Source organism: Rhinolophus sinicus, chromosome 4 (assembly GCF_057876585.1).
Source record: "Rhinolophus sinicus isolate RSI-liver-muscle chromosome 4, RSI-T2T, whole genome shotgun sequence".
NCBI lineage: Eukaryota > Metazoa > Chordata > Mammalia > Chiroptera > Rhinolophidae > Rhinolophus > Rhinolophus sinicus.
The window spans coordinates 115,049,214-115,056,633 of NC_142504.1; positions in this window are offsets into that span (position 1 = coordinate 115,049,214).

Sequence of the window (7,420 nt, forward strand, 5' to 3'; positions counted from 1 at the left end):
GGGCGGGGAGAGGCGGGGCTTCCCTTGCGCCTGCGCAGAAGGCGGGGCGGTGGGGTGATGAGTGTGACCTGGGTGACAGGGTGGGCAAGGCGGCGTGGCTCTCAAAGGAGGGTTCACAGGGGCAGCGCAGAGTCCACTGTACCGGGCAGCGACCGCACATCAAAAACGTCGTTGTTTCCCAATCAAGTCAGATCAGCCAGACCTGGAGGTTAATTTGTAACAAAGTCTTTCCTCTGTGAGTCTCAGCGATAAACTATTAGCGTGACGTGACACGTGAACGAGCCTCGTGGACGTTAAAACTTGCAGTGCCGTCCCTTAGCCCCGGTGAAACAAGTGTACTGCCCAGAACAAACTGTCATTCTAATTTTGCTTGACGACCTCTTCCACCCCCAGGACCGCCCAGTTCTCACAGGAAAAAAACAAACCCGGGGAAATTGTTTGTTTATAAAAAGCAAAATGTGCTAATTACTTCTGTAACTGATGTACTCCGCGGTCACCCATTGGCTAGGCGAGTTCTTGTATTAGTGTCTTGCTTGTCTTGTCTCAACAGTATATTGTTAAGGTGAATCCTAAATGATTGACAGCACTTTGAATAAAGTCTGGGCGAGTACCTCCCCAGTGGGCACGCACAGGAAGGTTGACAAACGCTCGAAGACACAAAAAAAAACACAGAAAAGTTTCAGCATATTAAAAAGTCATCTGACATTTATTAAGGCCTTTTCAGCAACGGTAGGTAATTCCACAAAGAGCTACATCACAGGCTGCACACCTAGGTCATCCTCCCAGGGGCTGAGCACAGTTCTGTCACGTGTTGGTGCTTGATGAATGTTAGTCCCCACCCCCACCCCCACCCCCTCCCGCCTCTATAAGAATGCATTGCTTTTGAGAAGAAAACATTCCAAATATTCTTTAGCCTTCCATATGATGGAACACATTGATTATCAAATACTAAACTAGCCTTGCACCTCTGAAATAAACCCCGCTCATATATCTTTAATACATTTTTATATAAAGTATATGTTGAGTTCTTGCATCTATAGTTATGAGATATTCATGTGTAATTTCTTGTTACGCATTGTATTTGTCTGGTTTGGGTATCAGAGTAATACTGCTTCATAGAACGAGTTGGTATTCCCTTCTATTTTTCTAGAAGAGATTATGTAGAATTGGTGTTATTCTTTAAAAGTTTCAAGAATTTTCCAGTGAAATCATATGGGCCAGCACATTTCTTTTTCAGGAAGTTTTAAATTATGAATTTAACTTTCATAACATTTATAGGTCTATTCAAATCATCTGTTTCATAGTGGGGAGTTGTAGTAGTTTGTACTTTTCGAGGGTTTGGTCCATTTCATCTAAATTATCAAATCTATGTTTATATAATTGTTCATAATAGTCCTTTACTATCCTTTCGATATCTGCAGGGTCTGTAGCAATATTCTCTGTTTAATTCCCGATACTAGTAATTTGTGACTTCCCTCATTTTTTGCTGTCAGCCTTGCTAGAGGTTTGTCAGTTTTATTGACCTTTTCAAAGAGCCAGTTTTTTTCATTGGTTTTCTCTATTGTTTTTTTGTTTTGTTTTTTCAATGCCATTGATTTCTGTTCTTTATTAGTTCTCTCTTTCTGCTTGTTTTGGGTTTATTTTTCACTTTTTTGTTCTAGTTTCTTGAAGTAGGAGTTTATTGATTTGAGATTTTTCCTCTTTTCAAATGTAAATAGCTAGTGTTATAATTTTCCTATACGTTTTAAAAATAGTAAACCAAATTATACTATTTCCCTAACAGTTGTCAGGACTGCTGTATTCCCCCATGACCTCTAGTAGAGCAATGAGTCTCTTGAGTGAATGGCTACCTATATAACCCAATGTCAAGACTGTTTCAGATTTCAGTCCCAGTTCCAAATAACTCTAGAAGTGGTTCAAAACAAAACTTGGTGCCACTGACCTGAATCCCATCACATGTGACTTAACAGATGCATGACTACGAGATAGTCTGTTAACCATTCTAAGCCAGTCTTATTAAACACTTGGTAGATCAAAAACGATCTACAGATTTTAGCTAGTGCTTTTACTATTATGATTCAACAAGATTTCCTTATTCTTAAACACAGGTGTGAGGAAACATCCTATCTGGCAAGTGCTCCAAAGTGATATAAATCTAGGCAAATTTAGAAACAAACCAACATGAATTAAATACTTACAAACTCCTCCTGACTTACCCTCCAGCAAGGAGATTTTTGTCAACGTTTAGAAAAGCAACTGTCCTTCTAAAGTTCCTCAGGTAAAAATATAGCATAAAAAGCATGCAGTCTTCTCTTCCATTGCAAGACAAAAATAAGCAAACATTAGGTTTTTTAATTTCTAATTACTTCTGCCACTTGTGCAGAAGACTTACTTGAGCAGCTCTTTCCTGCCCATTGGTAGTTGTATTTGTCATTCTATAGTTATAACCACAGAGAGCTGGTTCCTTCAACAAATAGGCACTTCTACAAAGATGGACTCCAATTCAAATACCTACACGATAATTTGCATTATATCCATGTCTTTTAAATATCATGTTACCATAGGTTATCTTTTCCCTTCCAAAAATATCTATATCTCTATTATATATAGGCTCGTTAGTTGATTTCTAAACAATTCCCCATCTCTTAGCAATAATTTCCAAACTTTTCTAAATTCTTAAAATTTTTATGTATTTTAAAATAAGTCACATGCGACTTAGAGTTGCTTTTATTCATGCATATTTATAACACACCACAATGTCAGTTGAGAATCTCTGATCAATTGTATTGCAAAGACAGAAATTAGAACCAAAGAGCAATGAATATATTATCCGATCACTAAGCTAATACAAATGTCTTAAATTCATTGCTGCAGTAGGCAATTTTCCTCAGTTAACTTCAGACAATAAGTTAATCTTACTATAGGACAGCTTTTAAATACATTATTATGCACATTTTCCTGGTACGTCCTTCTGTAAGTAGGAGTAGGCAAATAAGGAGAGTCAATGTCTCACTGTAGGCCGTGGTTGATATCACGTTTGTTTGTTTTTTCTTTTTGTCTTCAGCACAAGTAAATAGAACAAGAGTGACATGGTGTAGATAAGGAAAATTCCAGATGTACTATTTAACTTTGTAAAGGGTTCAGGGTTCCAGACAGTTCTATGAAACATAGTTGGTGGTGTTCTCATTAGGTCACCCGTCAGAAGCTGGGAAACCATCCAGGTCACCCTCAAACTTGAATCCCTCACCCGGTCTCACAGCTGTTTCTTCCCAAACGTGTCTCCACTTGGTGCTCACCGCTTTACCCCTACTACCCCTGCCCCAGACCGGCGTTTCATGAGCACCTGCCCACCTGCTTACAGGAACTTCCTAACAAGTTCTTCTTGCCTCTAGTCTTCAACTCCTCAGACCCGTCTTCCATAGAGGAATGGATCCCAAACTAACATCTGATCACAATGGATCCCAAACTAACATCTGATCACAATGGATCCCAAACTAACATCTGATCACAATGGATCCCAAACTAACATCTGATCACAATGGATCCCAAACTAACATCTGATCACAATGGATCCCAAACTAACATCTGATCACAATGGATCCCAAACTAACATCTGATCACAATGGATCCCAAACTAACATCTGATCACAATGGATCCCAAACTAACATCTGATCACAATGGATCCCAAACTAACATCTGATCACAATGGATCCAAAACTAACATCTGATCACAATGGATCCCAAACTAACATCTGATCACATCATGACTTGCCTAAGACCTTCTAATGTCTTCCAATAACTAAAGCTGAAATTCCTCACTAGAGCATCCAAGATCGCTCAAAATGAGCCTCTCCTTCTAGCTTCGCCCTTTGTCATTCCCCCTCAAACCTTGTAGTCTGGCAACAGTGAGCTATTTTCAGATCTCCGGACACACAAGTATCCTTTCCTCGCTCCCGTACCCTTGGCTCAAGGGCTCTCCCCGGTCAGAGTACTCTCCTCACCTCCTTTCTCCCACTTCCTTTATTCTGGCCAAGGATTGAGGACCCTTTTTGACTCAGCTTAGGAGTCAGCTCTGGAGGAGGATGTGCTCACCATGTACCCTCCCCCTCACACTACATCATTGGTCCACGTGTTTGTCTTTCTCACGGGATCAAAAGTTCCTTAAGGGCTGGGACAGTTAGTCACCGTGCCTGGCACTCAGCACATGCTCAGTAAGTGTTTTTACTGAGTAAGAGTATAAATGTGATATAGAAGATGACGTGGAAAAATCATAATTATGCTGTCACCATACTGAGCAACGCGGACTAATTTATCTGTCCCTAGCAAGAGTACTAGCCAAGTTTTTTAACTCTTCCCAGGACATCTACTCAAGGCAAAACTTTTTTTTCTTTCCCAGTCCAGGAAACAGGGAAAGAGATAATAAATACAGCAGCGTGGAAATAGTTTAAAATGAACAAGTGTGTATGTACATCTAGGACCAATCCAAGGTGCTCGATGCATCCACATAAAGAGCACAAGTGGATAAACAGCCCTTTCTTTGTTTTCTTACAGCAGGACCAGAACATTCAAATGAACTTTGCTAAAGGAGAGTAAAAAGTAATTTTCCACCTAGTACAATTATTCTAGAGCCCGACATAGTTTATTCACCTCTGATAAATGAAGCAGTGATGCCAAGTCCGCAAGTCTGTCTGACTCTGAAATCTCCTTAAGTGATGGAGAGCTGCACATCTAGGGAGGGACCCGTCCTTCCAAGTCCTCGTCTCCCTGTGTGTGTTTGCGGACAGCTGATAACACTCTACCCACGAATAACCGTCTTAGACACGGACACTCTTCAACACGGAGGCCCCGGTGCCTGCTGAACCCAGCGGCGGCCGCCACCCAGCTCTTGTCGTCACAGCTCCAGTTTCCTGTCTAAGGATCTGCCTCTGCCCCCGGGAATCCTACCCAGAAACGACCTTCATTTTTCAGGGTAGTTGCCTAACCACAGAAAACGGCCTAACGTTTGCATGTCCGTACAATTTAAATGACTTAACGTAATTCAACAATCTTAATCTTTATGAGACACACACACAGCCAGACCTCCCCGGCATCCACCGCAGCCAGCTGACCACACTCCGGCCTCCGGCCTGTGTACTCGCTATTCCCTCTCGGCAACGGACACCCAGCCGCATGGTCGTCCCCTCCCGCCTCCTTCACGTCTTACCCACGTCACCTTCTACCTAAGGCCTCCTGACCTCCGTACCGGCCTCTCCCGACACTGCCCGTCTCCAAGGTGCCTATCGCCCTCTACCGCACTAATGTTTTGCTCGTGTGTCTTATTATTTGTCTCCCAACCCCCAAGTAAAGCGTCAGCGCCATGAGGGCAGGGGATGTTTGCTTAATGCTCCGTGTTTAAGACTGAGAAAAGCTCCTGGCACACAGCAGGTACCTAATAAATACCTGTCCAACAAGGGAGGGGCCTGTACCGTGCTGGTCAGGCTTCGCCTCCATGCCACGCTGCAGGACGTGCCAGTCACGGGCAGTTCGGCCACCGCAGGACTTTCAGGCGGACACCTGGGGGGCCGTGCGCACCGGGCTCTGGTGCCTGTGGCTCCCGGGCGGCTATACGGCGTGGATGCAGCTTTCCTCTCCCACGAGGACCACAAGACCCTCAGGGCCGGACCCCACTGCTGCCAAGCCCAGCTCTTCTCTCAGGGGACTGCGGGGGCCACCTGCCCCCGTCAGCTTCACCAGCGACGGCAACGAAAACGGCGGCACGTGGGGAATGCTGGGAGCGCTCTGGGGATGCTGGGATTGCAGGGCATGCCGGGAGCACGCGGTGTGCGGTGCATGCTGGGAGTGGCGCCGGTGCATGCTGGGAGTGGCGCCAGCGGTGGTGAGGAGGTCGCTGAGGGCCAGCGGACCAGCGGGCGACGGTCCCACAGACGTGAGGCCGGACCAGAGGGGCAGCTTGAGGGAGCCAGTGAGGGAGCGAGGTGGGTCCTGACATCACCCGCAGCTGCCTCACCGGGAGGGAGAAGGCCCTGCCAGGGTCCGCCTCAGGAGGCGACATCTTTGAACGCATTGCTTTTACAGTTAAAAAAAAAAAAAAATTACAGCTTCTTTTTACCACTGTTAGGAGGCAATGCCAAGTTAGAAAGGGGCTGGCAGGACCCCCGCGCCAGCGCCCTGAGAAGGTCACTGGTCTCAGTGAAGGACGTGCTGGGTGAGCAGGGACGGGACGTGAATGCGCATGTGCGGGTGGGAGGGCTGGTTGTCGCTTTTGGAACCGGAGGAAATACTCGTGGAGACCCTCAGGGTCCAATGTTTAGAGCATCTTATTTTAACAGAAATTTATAGAATCACTCTTTAAAAAGTGTTTAAACTAGAAAAAGACCTTGGGGATGTTTCCACCCAACCCCATTGCTGTAGGTGAGAAAATAAGGCTCAGAGAGAAGGAAAGGCGGGCCCGTTGGCCACAGAGGCCTCTGTGGAGCCCACGTGACATCTGACCTCTGGTCGTCCGTGTGTTTCCCACCAAGGTGCCTCGCGGAGGTAGAAGTAAAGGCGGCTCCAGGTGGGCCAGAAGTTGCTTAGACTCCGGCGGCTTCAGCGCGGGGTTCTCTTTGGGGTCCTTAAGCCCTGGGATGTGTAATTTGGTGGGTACCTGTTGCTTCTCGGTAACACCGCCTGGACAGCCGTGCGATGGAGCTATTCTCGGAACAACGTGTTAATAATTCATCCATATATATTAACTAGACTTTGGCCCCGGTATTGAGCCTTACAATGTTGTTCTTATACAATCTAGGAAAATAAAACTTTTAATCTGCAATTTTTTTTTAAATAAATCTTTTTTTCTTTTCAATTGGGGAATATTGGGGAACAGTGTGTTTCTCCAGGGCCCATCAGCTCCAAATCATTGTCCTTCAATCTAGGTGTGGAGGGCGCAGCTCACTGGCTCATGTGGGAATTGAACCGGCGACCCTGTTGTTCAGAGCTCACGCTCTAAGCAACTGAGCCATCTGGCTGCCCCTAATCTGCAAATTTTGCCAATCATGAACCTAAAAAAAATCTTAAAGGTAATTCTAAATAATAAAAGTAAATAAGTTCTTGCCTGTTCCTGAACAAATCAATGTTGTTTACATATTATACAATTTTCTGATTAGTCTTTCAAGATTGACAAAAGAAGGCAAGGACCACCTACAGGAGTTTTTGGTAACTCTGTTACTAGATAGTTAAAGGAAAAATGAGATAGAAAGTAATTTTAGTGGGAAATGTGTTTTAGAAATTAAAGTAGCATGGCAAAGTTTCACCCACATCTTTGACCTACTTTCTTTAAAACACACACAATTTTATCTCTGGATCCAAGCCATAGTCAATTCTGTGCTCTATAATTTACCTAATTCATTATTGATGCCCTTTTCTAAAATGCTTTCAGAG